The sequence below is a fragment of the Gopherus evgoodei genome, chromosome 3, assembly GCF_007399415.2.
Source record: "Gopherus evgoodei ecotype Sinaloan lineage chromosome 3, rGopEvg1_v1.p, whole genome shotgun sequence".
Lineage (NCBI taxonomy): Eukaryota > Metazoa > Chordata > Testudines > Testudinidae > Gopherus > Gopherus evgoodei.
Genome location: NC_044324.1, coordinates 196,895,927 through 196,914,822, shown reverse-complemented (window position 1 = coordinate 196,914,822; position 18,896 = coordinate 196,895,927). Strand labels below are relative to the sequence as shown.

At 48.4% G+C, this 18,896-nt stretch overlaps 1 long non-coding RNA gene across 1 annotated transcript; it reads right to left on the bottom strand.

Annotated features, from left to right (window-relative positions):
* Window positions 1-1,414: 1,414 nt before the first annotated feature.
* On the bottom strand, window positions 1,415-17,681 carry LOC115647597. Its single transcript, XR_003999363.1, has 3 exons — window positions 17,670-17,681; window positions 16,713-16,715; window positions 1,415-1,570 (listed from the first exon to the last, which is right to left on the bottom strand). It is a non-coding gene; the product is annotated as an uncharacterized LOC115647597 (long non-coding RNA).
* Between the last annotated feature and the right edge of the window lie 1,215 nt (window positions 17,682-18,896).

The following is an 18,896-nucleotide window of genomic DNA, read 5'->3' as shown; positions in this document are numbered from 1 at the left end:
ATGCTGGCTATTCCCTATCACCTTACCACCTTCCAAGTGTTTGCAGATGATTTCTTTGATTACCTGCTCCATTATCTTCCCTGGCACAGAAGTTAAACTAACTGGTCTGTAGTTTCCTGGGTTGTTTTTATTTCCCTTTTTATAGATGGGCACTATATTTGCCCCCTTCCAGTCTTCTGGAATCTCCCCCGTCTCCCATGATTTCCCAAAGATAATAGCTAGAGGCTCAGATACCTCCTCTATTAACTCCTTGAGTATTCTAGGATGCATTTCATCAGGCCCTGGTGACTTGCAGGCATCTAACTTTTCTAAGTGATTTTTTACTTGCTCTTTCCTTATTTTCTCTTCTAAACCTACCTTCTTCCCGTAAGCATTCACTATACTAGACATTCCTTCAGACTTTTCAGTGAAGACCGAAACAAAGAAGTCATTAAGCATCTCTGCCATTTCCAAGTCTCCCATTACTGTTTCCCCCTCCTCATTGAGCAGTGGGCCTACCCTGTCCTTAGTCTTCCTCTTGCTTCTAATGTATTGATAAAAAGTCTTCTTGTTTCCCTTTATTCCCATAGCTAGTTTGAGTTCATTTTGTGCCTTTGCTTTTCTAATCTTGCCTCTGCATTCCTGTGTTATTTGCCTATATTCATCCTTCGTGATCTGACCTAGTTTCCATTTTTTATATGACGCCTTTTTATTTTGTAGGTCACGCAAGATCTCAAGGGTAAGCCAAGGTGGTCTTTTGCCACATTTTCTATCTTTCCTAACCATCGGAATAACTTGCTTTTGGGCCCTTAATAGCGTCCTTTTGAAAAACTGCCAACTTTCCTCAGTTGTTTTTCCCCTCAGTCTTAATTCCCATGGGACCTTGCCTATCAGCTCTCTGAGCTTACCAAAATCCGCCTTCCTGAAATCCATTGTCTCTATTCTGCTGTACTCCTTTCTACCCTTCCTTAGAATTGCAAATTCTATGATTTCATGATCACTTTCACCCAAGCTTCCTTCTACTTTTAAATTCTCAACAAGTTCCTCCCTATTGGTTAAAATCAAGTCTAGAACAGCTTCCCCCCAGTAGCTTTTTCAACTTTCTGAAATAAAAAGTTGTCTGCAATGCAGTCCAGGAACTTATTGGATAGTCTGTGCCCCGCGGTGTTATTTTCCCAACATATATCTGGATAGTTGAAGTCCCCCATCACCACCAAATCTTGGGCTTTGGATGATTTTGTTAGTTGTTTGAAAAAAGCCTCATCCGCCTCTTCCGCCTGATTAGGTGGCCTGTAGTAGACTCCCAGCACGACATCACCTTTTATCCTTTTGTCAGGATTCTGAACTTGACCATGTCATGATCACTGCTGCCAAGGTTTCAACCCACTTCTATGTCCCCTAGCAATTCTTCCTTGTTTTTGAGCAGCAAGTCAAGAGGAGCTCTGCCCATAGTTGGTTCCTCCAGCAGTTGCACCAGGCAGTTGTCCCCAACATTCTCCAAAACTTCCTGGATTGTCTGTGCACTGCTGTATTGCTCTCCCAGAAGATGTCAGGGTGACTGGAGTCCCCCATGAGAACTAGAGCCTGTGATCTGGAAATTTCTGTTAGTTGTCCAAAGAAAGACTCATCTACCTCATCCTCCTGGTCTATAGTAGATTCCTGCCCACGAGATCACCCTTGTTGCTCTCTCCTCTAAACTTAATCCAAAGACTTTCAACAGGCTTTTCTCCAGTTTCATACTGGAGCTCTGAGAAATCATACTACTTTCTTACATACAGTGCGTGCAACAACTCTACCTTTTCTCTCTCGCCTTCCTTTCTGAACAGTTTATACCCATCCATGACAGTGCTCCAGTCATGTGAGTTACCTTACCAAATCTCTGTTATTCCAATCATATTATAGTTCCTTGACTGTGCCAGGACTTCCAATTCTTCCTGCTTGTTTCCCAAGCTTCTTGCATTCCTGTACAGGCACCTAAGATAACTAGCTGATTGCCCTACTTTCTCGGTATGAATTAGGAAGCCTCCCCTGTTGTACCCTCCTCCTTGTATCCCACCTGCCCACATACCTCTGGGCTTAGGTCACCATCCCCCGGCGAACCTAGTTTAAAGCCCTCCTCACTAAGTTAGCAAGGCTGCCTGCAAAGATGCTCTTCCCTCTCTTAGTTAGGTGGATCCATCTCTTCCTAGAAATCCTTCTTCCTAGAACAACATCCTATAGTTGAGGAATCCAAAGCCCTCTTTCTGACACCACCTGCATAACCATGCATTTACCACCACAATTCGATGATCCCTATCTGGGCCTTTTTCTTCAACAGGGAGGATGGAGAAGAACACCTCTTGTGCCTCAAACTCCTTTATCTCAGAGCCATGTTTCTTAGAATACCAGGGTTGGAAGGGACCTCAGGAGGCCATCTAGTCCAACCCCCTGCTCAAAGCAGGACAAATCCCCAGACAGATTTTTGCCCTAGATCCCTAAAGAGCCCCCTGAAGGATTTAACTCATAACCCTGGGTTTAGCAGGCCAATGCTCATACCACTGAGCTATCCCTCCCCCCCTGCAGTAACTCGCTCAGGGTCATTCTTGGCAGTATCATTGGTTCCCACATGAAGAAGTAGGAAAGGGTAGTGGTCTGAGGGCTTGATCAGTTTTGGCAGACACTCCGTCACATCCTGAATTCTAGCTCCAGGCAAGCAGCACACTTCTCGAGTCTCCCGGTCTGGACGGCAGATGGATGACTCCATTCCTCTTATGAGGAAGTCCCCGATCACCAGCACCCATCTCCTCCTTTTGAGAGTGGTGGTCATGGAACCCCCATCCCTAGGATAATGCATCCCATGCTTTCCGGTCGATGGGGTCTCCTTCTGATCCCTTCCCTCAGATGACTCTTTCAAACCACTTTCCACTGCAGTACCTGTGCAGAGATCCTGAAAACGGTTTCTTACCTCTATCTGCATTGGGGATACATGGGTTCTCCTCTTTCTTCTTTTGGAGGTCACATGCTGCCAATTTTCTTCCCTGTTCTGCACTACCTTCTCTGATTCTTCAGCATGCTGTGCCTGCAGTACAAAACACTGACTTCTATCCAGAAAGTCTTCATTTTCTCTGATGCAATGCAGGGTTGATACTTGGATCTCTAGTCCTTTAACCTTCTCCTCCAATATGGCGACTAGCTTGCACTTTGTACAGATGAAGTTGCTTCTGTCTGGGAGAAAGACAAACATGGCACATTGTGTGCAGGTCACAACAGCTGATCACTCACTATCTATAATATCTTCCTTCTAAGAGCCTCTGCATATGTTGTAGTTACTGCTTACAGAAGCCTGAAAGGCAAAAAACAACTCTGTGGGAACTCCCCTCAAGCAAATGCACTCTGTTTGCCTGTCCTCTGTTCGCTGCTCACTCAGTTCACAACTGGCTGCCTTTTTATAAGGCTGCTGTCTCAAAACAGTTGGACTGGCTCAAAGCCTTCCCTCCAATCAACCACTCAAGGCCCACCTGGAACAAAGCACTCCCAGTTCACACTTTTCAAACAAACAGCCACATGGTCAAACAGTCCTTGCAACTAGATCAAGTCAAACAAATTGTCACAGTACACAGACACTTGGATATTCACTAGCTCACAACAAAGCCCCCCCAATGCAGCATTCACCATAGCTCCTTCTCAGACAGTTCCCGCACAAACTCCCTCTGTTTGCCTGTCCTCTGTTTGCCGTTCACTCAGTTTGCCACTGGCTGCTTTTTGGCACCCCATGGTGCAATGTGATAGCCATTGGAACCGCTGTGCCCCCAACAATTCAGGATTTTTGGTTGCTGCAGGGATCTTTAGCTTAGGTATGAGGTGCGTTGCTGCAGAGCGTTTGAGGAAGTACACTATCAAGTACACTGCTGCCTAGTTGGATGACGTGGTGATATACAGCTGCTGCTGGAAGGACCACCTGAACCAGGCGGCAGCTGTCCTGAGGATCCTAAGGGGGGAAGGTCTCACCATGAACTCCAAGAAGTTCCAGATCGAGTGGCAAAAGACAACCTATCTCGGTTACACCTTGGGGCGAGGCACATTACGCCCCCTAATCACGAAAGTGCAAGGTCTCCAAAACCACCTGACCCTGATCACTAAGAAGCAGGATTGACGGTTCCTGAGGCTGGTGGGATACTACCAGTGCTTCACACCTGACTTTGCCACCATTGCTGCCCCCTTAACCAGTCTGTTCACCAAAGACCAGCCACAGAGCATCCAGTGGTTCCCCCGACTGTGAGAAGGCATTCCCCACATTGAAAGACTATCTCTGCCAAAAACCGGTGTGATATAGCCAGGCACAGCTCATTTTCCAAACAGATGCCTCAGCAGTGGGACTGACTTCTGTCCTCTCCCAAGACGTCAATGGAGAGGAACACCCAGTCCTCTTTATTAGCCAGAAACTATTCCCGAGATAACGAAACTACTTGGTAATTGAAAAAAATGCCCTAGCCATTAAGTGGCCAGTAGATGCCCTCCAATATTACCTCCTCAGTAACCCCTTTGTAGTGTATCAGAGGGGTAGCCGTGTTAGTCTGGATCTGTAAAAGCAGCAAAGAGTCCTGTGGCACCTTATAGACTAACAGAAGTTTTGGAGCATGAGCTTTCGTGGGTGAATACTCACTTCGTCGGATGCATCCGACAAAGTGGGTATTCACCCACGAAAGCTCATGCTCCAAAACGTCTGTTAGTCTATAAGGTGCCATAGGACTCTTTGCTCCCTTTGTAGTGGTAAACAACCACACACCCCTGAAATGGCTCCAACAAATGAAGCACATCAATGCCTCGCTGATGCAATGGTATCTGGCCTTACAGCCATTTGCCTTCACCGTACAACATCAAGCCGGTAAGGAGCATGTCAACCTGGATGCATCGACTGGGGGAAGGAGACCTGAGCAGCCCCAGAGACTGGGAGCTGTGCTTGAGGGACTGTAGCAAAGAGGTGTGGCATCCCTCAGAACCAGACAGGGACAGCCAGACACCACCTAGTGGGCTGAACCAGGAAAACCTCGGCCACCACACTGGAAGCAGAAGGGCAGGACAGGAATAGGAAGTATAAGAGGCAGCCATGCAGTTCAGTTGAACAGGAGCCGCAGAGGAAACCAGACACCCCCCAGCCCACTGCTGGAGCCAGTCCACAGAAGACTTCTGCTGTCCTGAGGACACATTCAAGATACCAGAACTGCCACACACTCCCAATGCTGAGGAGCTGCTGGGATTACCACTGGCAGTGTACCCCAGGTTGATAGCGGAAAACCCCAGCGTTCTGCTAAAGCCTGAGGGGAGGAGAGGAAGTGGCCCAGGGAGAGCCGACTACTGTCAGCTATGTTGCTAGCTGACTCTAGGTCAGCGTGTTGTGACTGGATCCCCGCTGACCCAGTGGCAGACCACTCTGCCAGCGTTAGGGCCCTGGGCTAGGACACAGTAGAGTCTGGTGGGCCCATTTCCTCCTACGCCTTGCCACCTTACCCCTGGGGTGGCAGCCTCCCCACCAGAAGACCTGGTCTAGTCTACCATCCAATGAACTAGGGCCGTAGACTGTTTGCTTGGTGCTCACCCCTTGACAGAGCCCTAGACTGTTGGCTTGGGGTTCAGCCCTGGTGTAAGCCCTAGACTCTTTGTGTGGTGCTGCACCCTGGCTGAGGGCCTAGGCCCCTGAACTATTTTCAGCTACACTGCCTGAAGGTTAAAGCCCCTGGGCCCCTGAACTATTCATGGCTCTACACTGCCTACAGGGTTGGAGCCAGAGACTGCTAACTTCCCCCTTGCTTAGACTTGTTTTAGGAGTGTGTCAACAAAGGGGCATGGCCTCCCTCAGAGACTGACAGCAAGGGACAGCCATATCCACCTATGCTCCTACACTATACCTGTTTCTGCCTCAATGCAGGGGGAGAGTCTACATCAGTGGTCTGCAACCTTTTTACACCCAAGATCACTTTTTGAATTAAGGGCAATTCAGGATCTACCCTGCCCCTTCCCTGAGGCCCTGCCCCTTCTCCAAAGCCCTCCACTTACTGGGTGTAATCATTCCATCCCCCCGTCACTCATTCTCCCCATCTTCACTCACTTTCACTGGGCTGAAGCAGGGGGCTGGGGTTCAGGAGGGAGTGTGGGCTCTGGGCTGAGGCCAAGGGGTTTGTAGTGTGTGAGGAGGCTCTGGGCTGAGCCTGGGGCAGGAGGTTGGGGTGCAGGAAGAGGTAAGGGGTGCAAGCTCTGGCATGGTGTTTGGGTGCAGGAGGGGGCTCCTGGCTGGGATAGAGTGTTGAGGCGTCGGAGGGGGTGCCGGGTGCAAGCTCTGGGAGGGGCTTCAGGGCTGGGGCAGGGGGTTGGCATGCACAAGAGGTTTGGGGTGCTGGTTCTAGGAGGGGACTCAGGGCTGGGGGTTGGGGTGCGGCCTCCTGCTGGGTGGCACTTACTGTGGGCGGTTCCCAGTTGGCGGTGCAGCAAGGCTAAGGCAGGCTCCCTGCCTGCCCTGGCCCCGCACCGCTCCTGGAAGGGGCCCACGCGCCTCTGCAGCCCCTGGGTGGGGGACAGGGGGCACGTGGCTCTGTATGCTGCACCTCTCTGCAAGCACTACCCTCAAAGTTCCCATTGGCCACAATTCCTGGCCAATGGGAGCTATGGAGGCAGTGCTTGCAGGCAGGAGCAGAGCACAGAGACCCCTGTCCTCCCCCGCCCCCCCCGCTCAGGGCCGTGGGGCCATGCTGGCCACTACTGGAAGCAGCATGGGGCCGTGAAAGGCAGGGGGGATGCCTTAGCAGCAGCCCGACTACACCGCCAGAGATCATGATCGACTGGGAGAGTCCCCAGGATTGACCAATCGATCGCAATCGATGGGTTGGTGACCCCTGGTCTACATGACCTCTCAAGGTCCCTTCCAGTCCTACATTTCGTGATTCTCTGATAATATTTAACACCTTCCTCTAGATTTGAAGAAATGCACACTCTACATGGGGCTGAATATGAAAGCCACACAGAAGCTCCATCTGGTACAATATGCTGCAGCTGATATCTCATATAAGAGAAACTGAAGAGAACACATCACACAAGTGCCCATAGGCTCGCTGTAGGATTCCAGAACCACTTTGTAATCATTCTGAAAACTCTTTACAGGCTGGGAGGTAGGGCCGTCCTTAGGCATACACAGAATACGCAGCTGCCTAGGGTACCATGAAATTTGGGGCACCAAATTGCCCCAGATTTCAAGGTGCCCTAAGCAGCTGAGCTGCACCCACTGCAAGGGGATGGGCTGTCCCTAGAGGCTGCGGGGTCCAGGATAACTCCCTCCACTCATCTCTTAGTCTTCCCCCCTGCTCTGCTCCTGGCCTGCCCCCATTCTACCTCTTCCCCTCAAGCCTCTTCCCCCAGCAATGGACCCAGCCCAGAGGATTATCAGGGGGCCTGTGCCGGCAGCAGGGGTCGGGTGCAACCCCACACTCACTGTCAACAGTGGGAAGTGGAGCAACTTGGCCCCAGCCCACTCTACTCCATCAGCTCCCAGCCACATCACTCTGCTTCCCGCTGCCAGTGAGTGCTGGGGGCGGTCCTTCCCCCTCCCCTAAGAGACACGGTTGAGGTCGGGGTGGGGAAAGCAGAGCAGGCTGGGGCCGGATTGCTCCACTTCCTGCTACTAGTGAGTGCAGGGAGAGGTCCTTTCCCCAATGCCTCCCCCACATGCGACACGGCTGGGGCGGGGGGAAATGAGCAGGCTGGGGCTGGGTCACACCACTTCCTGCTGCTGGTGCCTGGTCCCCCACTAATTCCCTGGACCCCAAAGCACCCCGCCACAGCTCCTGCCTCTGCGGTTCTGCAGCCGTTGAGTGTGAGCGCCCTCCCCCCATGGGAGGGGGAAGCAGGTGCTCTGGCTGCATTGGGCACCATAATGTATAGGGATGGGGCTGCTAGGAGGGCTTGACTTTTTTGAAAACTACTGAACTCTCTGAGTCTCCAGGATCGGTATGCTTTATGGAGACATTGCTGTTGATATAACCTGTAACCTGAGATGATACTCTAGGGAACCATGGATGAGGTATTCTTGGTTGAGGGCCTTGGCTGTGAAACTCCTCCCCCACTCCCAAAGATCAGGAGAGTCCATCTGTCTACCTTCAGGGCACAATACAGGACCCAGCTATATGCACAAGCCTGTCTTCCTTGATGAATGGCCATTGCCATTTCTCATGGAATTAATAATAATCCCCCCCCCCCAAATCTTAAATAATATCAGTTGAAGCACAAAAAGGTGGATTCTGGGTGTAATTTATGTAAAATATGATTTTCTTAAAAATCTTGGTACCTAGTTACTACAGTGAGGACATGTTAGAAATGCACAGCTAGTGCTTCTACCAGGATTAGCTATCATATGGATTTCTAATTGGAAATTTTCTGGATGTCTAGAAGAGCATATTATAGAGCAGTGGTTTTCAAACTTTTTTCTGGTGACTGAGCTGAAAAAAATTGTTGATGCCCAGGGATGAGGGATTTCAGGTGTGGAAGGAGCTCAGGGCTGGGACAGAGGGTTGAGGTGTGGGGTGAGGGCTGTGGGGTGGAGCCGGGAATGAGGGATTTAGGGTGTGGGAGGGGGCTCTGGGCTGGGGCAGGGGGTTGGGGTGCAGGAGGGGGTCAGGGCTTTGGGCTGGGAGTGCAGGTTTTGGTGTGGGCCTGGGGATGAGGGGTTTGGGGTGCAGAAGGGGGTGCTGGGTTTTAGGGGGGCTCAGGGCTGGGGCAGGGGTTGGAGTGTGGGAGGAGGTCAGGGTTCTGGGGTGGGGCCAGGGATGATGGGGGCATAGGATTGGGGCACGGGCTTACCTCAGGTGGCTCCTGTTTGGCAGTGCAGTGAGGGTGCTAAGGCGGGTTTCCTGCCTGTCCTGGCACCACAGACCATACTGAGCCCCAGAAGCAGCTCCGGCTCCTAGGTGGAAGTGCTCAAGCAGCTCTGTGTGGCTCTTGCCTGCAGGCACCACTCCCTTCAGCAACCATTGGCCGGGAGTGCAGGCCAATGGGAGTGCAGGGAACCAGCCAATGGGAGTGCAGAGCCAGTGCTCCGAGTGTGGGTAGCATGCAGAGTCCCGTGGCCCCCCCTACCTAGGAGCCAGACCTGCTCAGAACAGGTAGGGACTAGCCTGCCTTAGCAGGGACTAGTCCTGCACTATCAACAGGACTTTTAATGACTAGGTTGGTGGTGCTGACCAGAGTCGTCATGACCCTGCGCCTTACATTCCATGACACAGTACTGGTTCACGACCAGCAGTTTGAAAACTGCTGTTATAGAGAGCAGTTCCTCTGGCTCTGGCTCTTTCCTGCCTTGGCATGTGTTCAAACTCTCCACATTTATCTATAGCATGTTGAGTACCCACAGCAGGGTCACTGCTCCCCACATGCACGCTCTGCTCCATCCTGTGCCTGTTTGCTCACCTCAGATCATGTAAGAGCAGAGGAACATCTGGCCACTAAACATGTCAAATAATAGCAAAGTGGTCTTGGTGGTGGTTACAGCATGACAAATCTGTTATCTATGGGGATTTGGCAAAACATGGTCCTCAAATTAACCCTTTCCTTTGCTGAAGATCCCAATTTAATGATTGAATAAGTCCTATTGTATGCATCTGTGAACTGCCTGTTTATGTCTTGAACATTAGTGTTGCTAATTGCGGCTATTACACTCCATTGTTATTTCACCCAATTAGCTCAAGAAATTCCTGTTCTTAAAGTGACTTGGCCATCCCAGGGTTTGTTATTGTGCAAACACAGGCAACATGCACTAGTGAAAGCTGCTGTTGTTTGTAGTAAGGTAGTCAGTAGTCTATGTACTTAATACCTTTTAATGATCATTTTCATTACTCAGATATAATGTATTCTAACTCCTATAAATTTCATTACATCACAATAAAGATTTTTTAAATCCCTTATCAGTTTTATGCTTTTAATTGAAAGCTGTAATTATTTATTCATTTATTTATTTATTTGCTGAGCATAAAAGACAATGGGATGGATAGATCCAAATTACTCTTTTGGACACAAGCTGCTAATTGTCTAAAGAGAACTGATCATTCAAGACCAAGGGAGACTAAGGAGAGTAACAGATGCATGAATATACAAAAGTGCCTACTGTTAAGGCCACAGCTTTAAGTGTTTACATTCAAACCACATTCCCATGTGAGATTTAAATTTATAGAAAGAACATACACAAAAGAGTTTTAGTGTTTTATGTAAATTTCATCTGACTTCTCAGGATTTTCATGATCACAGCATATTTGAGCCCAGGAAAGGAGCAACTTGTTTTCCCCACTATGTGAGGCTAAACGTTAAAGTTTTTGTTTGTTTGTTTTGGTGGTGGTTGTGTTTTGTTTTTGTAATCTGCAATAGCAAATAGAGAAGCCTATCATATCCAGGCTCTGGTTTTAAGATTGTGAGCTTAATTCTTGGCTTGCAATTCTATTGTTGTTGGATCCTTGCCTTGAACTGATGGTCTTAGATGTGGGGAGGAAGAGGAGGAACCAAGCTAAAAATAAAGTGAAACAAAATGCTATTTATCGCTATTGTGTAGATAACTCTTTCCTAGATGTCTTAGCTGTAGCTTACTTTCAGACAGATATGACTAGCATTCTTCGATTTCACAGGCAAAAATTATAATTTGCATCTTGTACTGTGTTCATAATATTCTGATTTGCTTCTAACAGTACTGCTCAACACAGTCACAACATCAGCAATAGAAATGGATTCCATTTTCAAATATATAACAGACAAAGAACAGCATTTCACAGCACAGGTGTAAGATGGAGTCAAATTACTCCTTTGAGCTACTAAATGTTACTGGATGGGTGCCCACTGCTGATATGACATGGCAGAATTATATAACTACTGTGATACCAGTGCTGTGTAGCATATATATATATATATATATAGTCAAAGTATGCTAGTCATATCTGTCTGAAAATTAGCTACAGCTAAGGCATCTAGGAAAGTGTTATCAACTTTATATCTATATCTATAGGTTATATAGGTATAGATATATCTCCATTATGTATATCTATCTATCTATCTATCTACATATACAAATATATGTTAAAGGTATGTGCATGTGTGTGTGTGTGTGTGTGTGTGTATATATATATCTATATATATATCTATATATCTCCAAGCTCTGTCTTGGGAAACTCCAGTCATTTTGTTTCCATTTTTCTTTTTCCTGGTTTTTGTTTTTGATTCACAGCCTGTAGCAATATGGATCCTTTCCTCTGCTCACTTATGACAGACTCCTGCTAAAATTCTGAACATATATATATAACAGGTTTTTTCCTGAACATTAACTTATAGTTATTTTTGCTAAGAAATCCAACACTTACATTTAGAGCTGGCTAAATAATTTAAAAAATTGTGACTAAACTACTCACTGACTGCCAGAAAAATTATGAATAATTCAATTAATAGTTTTTGATCTTCTAAATAGAGCTGGTTGATAGGGGAAAGTATGGATGAATAACTGGACAATCAATGGAAAAACTGTCTAACTGAAGACTTTTATTCAGTCAGATATATTTATGTTGTCCAAGAAAGTTATAATTAAAAAAAAAGAGTTTGGAAATTATTTATCGTTATGTTCTTAGAATATAGCAGTTGTCAAAAAGCAAACAAATAAAATGGGATAGAAAACAATGAAGATTATTGCCATATTATAAATCACTGGCATACCCTCAACCTGAGTCCTGTGATCAGTTCTGGTCAACCAGCTCAAAAGAGACAACAGAAATAAAAGAGATCAGCAGAAAGATAACAAAAATTATTAGCCACATTGAAAGGTTTCTGTTTGAAGAGAGACAGAAATAGCCTGAGACTTAAGTTTAGAAAGGAGATAAATAACAGGGAACACAATAATGGGAGAATGTAAAAGGACACTATTATTTAGCTGCTCCTATTTATCTTTTCCCATCCAATGAAAGTTAAGGGCTACAAATTTAACACTAATAAAGGAAATACTTTTTTTTACACAAAACACAATTTGCAGAACTAATTCCCACCAACTATCATCTGATCAAGAGCTAAGTTGAATTCATAAAAGGATTAGGGACGGATTTTTAAAGGTATTTAGGCATTGCTACTCTCAGCATAGCGATACCTAATTGATTTAGGAGCCTAAATCTCATATTCAAAAGGGATTTAGGTACTTGGGAGTCAACACTGATTGAAAGTCAATTAGATTTAGGCTCTTAAATCAGGTGTTGCAATGCTGAATGGAGCATTACCTTAAAAATACCTTTAAAATCTCAGCATTAGACATTTATTTATATAGATAATAAAAACATCCACAGTTACATTAGACAAGATACATGTGAGGGGGTGTCCACTCCACATCAACCCTAAAAGAGTTAAAGAAGCTCAAAAAAGGCCAATTAATGTGATAGACCCCCACATGAGGGGATTAGGCTGGCAGCACAACTCCCCTTGAAAGATGAAGCTCACCTGAGCAGGCATGTGCTGGCCTGCTATAAAGCCAGGAAGCTAGCAACGGAAAAGAGTTGAAGTGAGGAAGTCGGCAGTCATCCTCTGTGCATTAGAGTGGGAAGAAGGGATCCCAGAAAAAGGGTAGGAGCCTGGCCCTGAGGGAAGGGCATACCTTAAAGCAGGGGTGGGTAAATGTTTTGTCTGAGGGGGCTGAGTCATGAAGAGGAAGCTGAAGCTCCTAGAGTGAGAGAGGGGCTAGCGAGAGAGAGGACCAGGGCCGTCCTTGCCATAGGCAGAACAGGCAGCCGCCTAGGGCACCACTAAGTCTGGGGGCACAGCTCTGCCGGGAGCCTGGACAGATGGGAAGCAGTGGAGCATGTAAGAGCAGGGCTGCTGGGTCCTAGAGAGAGATGAATGCAGCATAGTCTGAGGGAGGGAATAGACTGCTGGGGTCTCTGGGAAGGAGTGGGGGAAGGAACTCACCTGCAGGGTGACCAGATGTCCCGATTTTAGAGAGACAGTCCCGATTTTTGGGTCTTTTTCTTATATAGGCTCCTATTCCCCCCCAACCTGTCCCGATTTTTCACATTTGCTGTCTGGTCACTCTAGGTAGGGGTAATTGGTACCTATATAAGACAAAGCCCCAAATATCGGGACTGGCCTTATAAAATCAGGACATCTGGATCTGGTCACCCTAGCTGGGGAGCACGTCTCTCCCCTGGGCTGGCAGCTATCCATCTCATCTGGGGGGAGCTGCACAGGTCAGGATGAGCTGCTGTGGCTCCATGGGTGCCCCGTCCCTGAGATCAGATGCTGTGCTAACTTCACCAGGGTCTGTTGGGCTGGCGATGGTGCCCATTGGCGTGTGATCGGACCTGAGGGTTTGCTGCTGCTGTTGCCACTCTGCACCCCAAGAGGTGGATTTTGAGGTCGTGCAGTTTTCCACCTATCTCCTCCTCTACTGCAGCTGTTGGACCAGCAGGCTGGGGGGTGAGCCAAGCTTGAAAGCAGGTCTGTGTTGCCATTTAGATTGTCATTTAACAAATTTGTTCAGTAAAATGCTTGCTAACAATCCTGAATTCAATTTCAATATTTTTTTTAAAACTCAATATCTTAGCCAAAAACAGAAAATTAAGTTGTTGACAATTATTTGTGACAAGTTTGGTAGGGGGAAGAGAGTGGGCCAGTTTTCATCAGAGAAACAAAAAATGTTGACTGACTTTCCTATAGCCCTGTTACTGCTAAATAGAGTCCTCCAACAAATGTAATATGCTCATTCCCTTACTAATGGATAGAGCAGGGGTCGTCAACCTACGGCACATGTGCCAAAGGTGGCACGCGAGCTGATTTTTGATGGCATGCAGCGGTGGGCTGAGCAGCTCAGCCACTGCTCTGGGGTTTCGGCTGCTGCCCCATTGCCACCCGGGGACCCGGCCACCGGCCCCACTCAGCACCCACTGCTGGCCTGAGGACCCCAAGGAACCCCAGGCTGGCAGCAGGCTGAGCAGGCCGGCAGCTGATACTCAGGCTGAGCCACTCAACCTGCTGTAAGCCTGGAGTTCCATTCACTCAGCTGGAAGGTGGGCTGAGCAGGACTAAATTCAACTTAATAGGAAAACAAGAGCAACTAATGACAAAGTGCAAGAACCTAGAGCAGTGGTCCCCAACCTTTTTCGTCTGGCAGTCACCAGACGAAGGACCATGGCAGTGGATGAGCATCCGCTGAAATGCTGCTGAAATTCAGTGGCATTTCAGTGGCAACCTCTGGATAACGCTGCTTATCGGCGGCAAGCAGCGTCATCCAGAGGCGTCGCCGCCAAAATGCCACCAAATTTCAGTGGCATTTCGGCGGATGCTTATCCGCTGGCCAGTACACAGTGCACTGAGAGGCCCCTGTGGGCGCCATGGCACATGCAGAAACCACATTGAGGACCCTGACCTAGAGAGCCTCCTGAAGCGCCGCGATCGTTTTGATTTAAATGGACTTGAACTGTGTGAAGAATTGAGTACACTATCCTCAATGTTGCCATATGCAAAATCGATAATGGACATTGTACAGTTTACTCATACCAGCAAACTTGTTGACATATATCCTAATGTGTACATTGTCAGTAGAATATGAATGGCAATTCCTGTAACAGTAGCATCAGAAGAATGGAGTTTCTCAAAACTAAAGCTCATTAAAAACTATCTTGGCTCTACATGGAGTCAGGAACACTTGACTGTCTTGCTTTCTTGCAATCAAACAAGACATCACTTTGTCTGTGTCATACAATGACATTCTTACTGATTTTGCAGCCAAAAAAGCCAGAAAGATTGCTTTTAAATAAAAACAAATCCTTGTTTCAATACCTCTTCATAGAAATTTCCAATAAAATGTTGACAAATTAAAAAAAAATATTATTTGCATCATTCTGTCAAATCAGGATTTTTTCTATAGTGCTGCTTCTTCAGTGCTAGTCCATCAGCATTACAGTGTGCTTAGTTAAGTTAAACTGGTTTTAATAACATGCATGTGGCAAGTTTTCCAATAGTGTGAGCGTATGTTTGTGTTGCTAAGAGCAAGACAGGCTCAGGGGCACCAATTTAATAATCCCACCCAGGGCACCATAAATCCTAAGGACGGCCCTGGAGAGGACAACAGATTGAGAGACCGCAATGGGGGATGGGGGGTGGATCTGGAAGAGAGGTATTCCCCAGAGCAGCCAGGCAGAAGTGCCACCTGTAGGAGTGACTAGCCTGTGAAAATACTATATATATAAGAGATAGAACCCTCATGCTTCAGGACATAAGGCAATTACAAACTGTCAGGGATTTGGAGGAAAGTTCCCCTTTATGCAGGCTATTTGACAATTGTTCATTATGGGGGTTCTAGCACTTTCCTTTTATGTGTCCAGGGGCGGCAGGTTATATGGGCTCAAGGTGCTCAAGCACCAGGAATATTCAAGGCTGAGGGCTGTGCTCCACCAATATTTGGAGCTGGGTTTCTCCCCTGGCCCTGCCTGGAGCTGGCCCTCCCCCGCCTCAGAGCTTCCCTGCCTGAAAGAAAACAGCCGGTGCCTCTCTCCCTTGCTTGTGCTGCTTCTGCCTAAGGCTATAGAGATCAGCAGCCGGCAGCCTCTTGGAGCACCGGGGGAGGGAAAGAGGGAGAAAGGAGGGGGCGGGAGAGGCATACACGTGCTTGAGAGCTCTCTCCCCTGGCACCCACGTGGAGGAGACGCCAAGGAGACTTCCATCCAGGAGATGGACATCTGGGGTGGACCTCATTTACCTGAGCAGCTGCTAGGGCTTCGGTGAGGTTTGACCCTGTGATCTATCCCCTTCCCCCACAGTCCCCACTCCTGCCCAATGCTGGGCAAGGGGCAGCCCCATGCCTAGTGAGACAAGGGTGAGGGGCAGCAGGCTGCAGCAGGGGAGGAAGGAAGCCACATGTGCTGGCAGTTCTCCCGCCCCCCAGTCCCCAGCACCAACCCACCACAGGGGAGATGGAGGAGGGGAGCTTCCTAGACCTGAGCAGCTGGGGCTTGGGTGAATTTTGTGACACCCGACCCCCCCACCCCAGTCACCACCCTGCAGTCCCCACTCCTGCCCCATGCTGGGCAAGGGGCAGTCCCATCCCCAGTGAGGCTATGGTGAGGGGCAGCAGCAGGGAAGGCCACACGTGATGGCAACCCCCCCCCCCCGGTACCCACCATAGGAGAGGCGAGTGGGCTTTCTGGACCTGAGAGAGGCCCTAGGAGCATGTGCAGTGACCGTGGTGCAGAGTGAGTGTGCTGCGGGGAGGAAGGGGGGAGAGGAGGAGGTCCCTCCCCTGGAGCTTGCTGCTGCCAGTAAGGGGGGGGGGGGGAGTCCTCTCTGGCCCTAGCCCTGAGGAAGCCTGTCTGCATCCCAAGTTCCTTATCCCCAGCCCTGCCCCACCCCAGAGCCTATGCCCCCAGCACCCCACCCACCCCAGAGCCCTCACTTGAGGGAAAAAATGTGCAACTTAAATTTGGTGGTCAGTTTGGAGTATCATTGTGTTTAGCACAATACTTGATTATTTTACACACTTTAAAGTAAACAGGTGTTACAAAGTGGGAATGTTCTTAATGTTTTCTCTAAATACTGTGTAGGTGCCTCAGTTTCCCCTATGTATTTCTCAGGGATCTAGATGGTGGAATAAGTGTGTGTGGTTGTTGTAGAGCCCTAGAGTGCCAGTGTGATGCTGTCTGCACAGAGAATGGCTGAAACCCTGTCTCCGGGCAACTGATGGCCCGGGCCATTCTCCTTCAAGGTACCAACTGAAGGTGTTGGAGAACAAAGAGATCAGGTGGCCTCCTAATGCCTGGAAAAGAGACAAAGGCCAGAGGAGAGAGCGTCAGTGCCTGTGTGGACTTCTGGGAAGTGCATGGTGTGGAAGAGGATGCTGGGATGCTTTGGAACTACTCCATACAAAGCCAGTCAGGACTCTGGGGCAGCATCCTCTCTCTGAGCATACTGTCTCCAGAGCAAGAAGCTTACACCTTCCTGGGTCTGACTCAGAGCATGTAGCATGCCCTTCCACACTGTGCACTTTCCGCAGTGAATGTGCCCAGACAGGTCCTGGGGCAACCAAAGGTCCCTGCACCCCAACTCTGCAGTCAGACGTGACTCTCAGCCAGCCGGTAAAACAGGTTTGTTAGATGACAGGATCACAGTATAAAACAAAACTTGTAGGTACAGAGAACAGGACCCCTCAGTCAAGTCCATCTTGGAGGGTGGGGAACCTAGACCCAAGTTCTGGGCCTCTCCCCATTTCCCCAGCCAGCTCCAAACTGACACTCCTTCCTCTAGCCTGTGTGTCTTTTCTGGACAAGGAGGCTACCTGATCTCTTTGTCCCTGTCATGGTATAATTCCCCACTCTGAACCTTAGCGTCCAACAGATGGGGTACCAGCATGAATTCCTCTAAGCTCAATTACCATCTTAGAACCTGTAGTGCTGCCACCAATCAGGAATTCCAGTGCCTGGTACACTCTGGTCCCCCCAAAACCTTGCCCGGGGACCCCCAAGACCCAGACCCTCTGGATCTTAACACAAGGAAAGTAAACCCTTTCCCTCACCGTTGCCTCTCCCAGGCTTCCCCTCCCTGGGTTACCCTGGAAGATCACTGTGATTCAAACTCCTTGAATCTTAAAACAAAGAGGAAAATGCACCTTTCCCCCTCCTTCTCTCTTCCCCTCCCAGATTCTCCCTGAGAGAGACAGTAATCCTAACACAGAGAGAAATTAGCCTCTCTCTCCCCCTTCCCTCCTTTCTCCCCACCAATTCCCTGGTGAATCCAGACCCAGACCCCTGGGGTTTCACCAGAATAAAAAAAAACCAATCAGGTTCTTAAACAAGAAACTTTTAATTAAAGAGAGAAAAACAGTAAAAATTATCTTTGTAAATTTAAAAAAATGGAATAGGTACAGGATCTTTCAGCTGTAGACACTGGGAATACCCTCCCAGCCTAAGTATACAAGTACAAATTAAAATCTTTTCAGCAAAATACCAATTTGAACTCCTTTCAGCCAAATACACATTTGAACTCCTTCCACCCAAATATACATTTGCAAATAAAGAAAACAAACATAAGCTTAGCTCGCCTTATCTATCCAGTACTCACTATTTTAAACTTATAAAAGCCTGTATCAGAGAGATTGGAGAGAAACCTGGTTGCAGGTCCGGTCCCTCTGAGCCCCCAGAGAGAAGAACAACCAAAAACTAACAGCACACACAAAAACTTCCCTCCCTCAAGATTTGAAAGTATCCTGTCTCCTGATTGGTCCTCTGGTCAGGTGACAGCCAGGCTCACTGAACTTAACCCTTTACAGGCAAAAGAGACATGAAGTACTTCTGTTCTATTAACTCTTGAATATCTGCAGGGCCGGCGCTACCATTTAGGCAGCCTAGGCAATCGCCTAGGGCGCCAGAATAAATGGTGGGCGCCGTTTTGCTGGAGGGGGCAGCAGGCGGCTCCGGTGGAGCTGCCGCAGTGGTGCCTGCAGAGGGTCCGGTGCTCCGCGGCTCCGGTGGACCTCCCGCAGGCACGACTGCGGCAGCTCCACCAGAGCCACAGAGCACTGAACCCTCCGCAGGCACCACTGCGGCAGCTCCACCGGAGCCGCGGGACCAGCGCACGGGGTGGCGAAATTGCCGTCCGCCTGGGGCGCTCAAATCCCTAGCACCGGTCCTGACTATCTGTTTATGACAGTCCCCAACACCTTCAGTTGGCACCTTGCAGGGGAAACTGAGGCACCCACACAGTATTCAGAGAAAACATTAAGAACATTCCCATTTTGTCACAACAGGTGCAACAAAATATAATACAGTATATTGAAGCAGGCAAGTGCTGCTTCTGAATTTCCACTTTTAATTGACCCTTGTAATCTTGTGGTGCTGACATGTTGTAGTTTCATTTTATATCGGCTTTCAGGGTGGGAGCGGGGGGGAGGAGGGCAC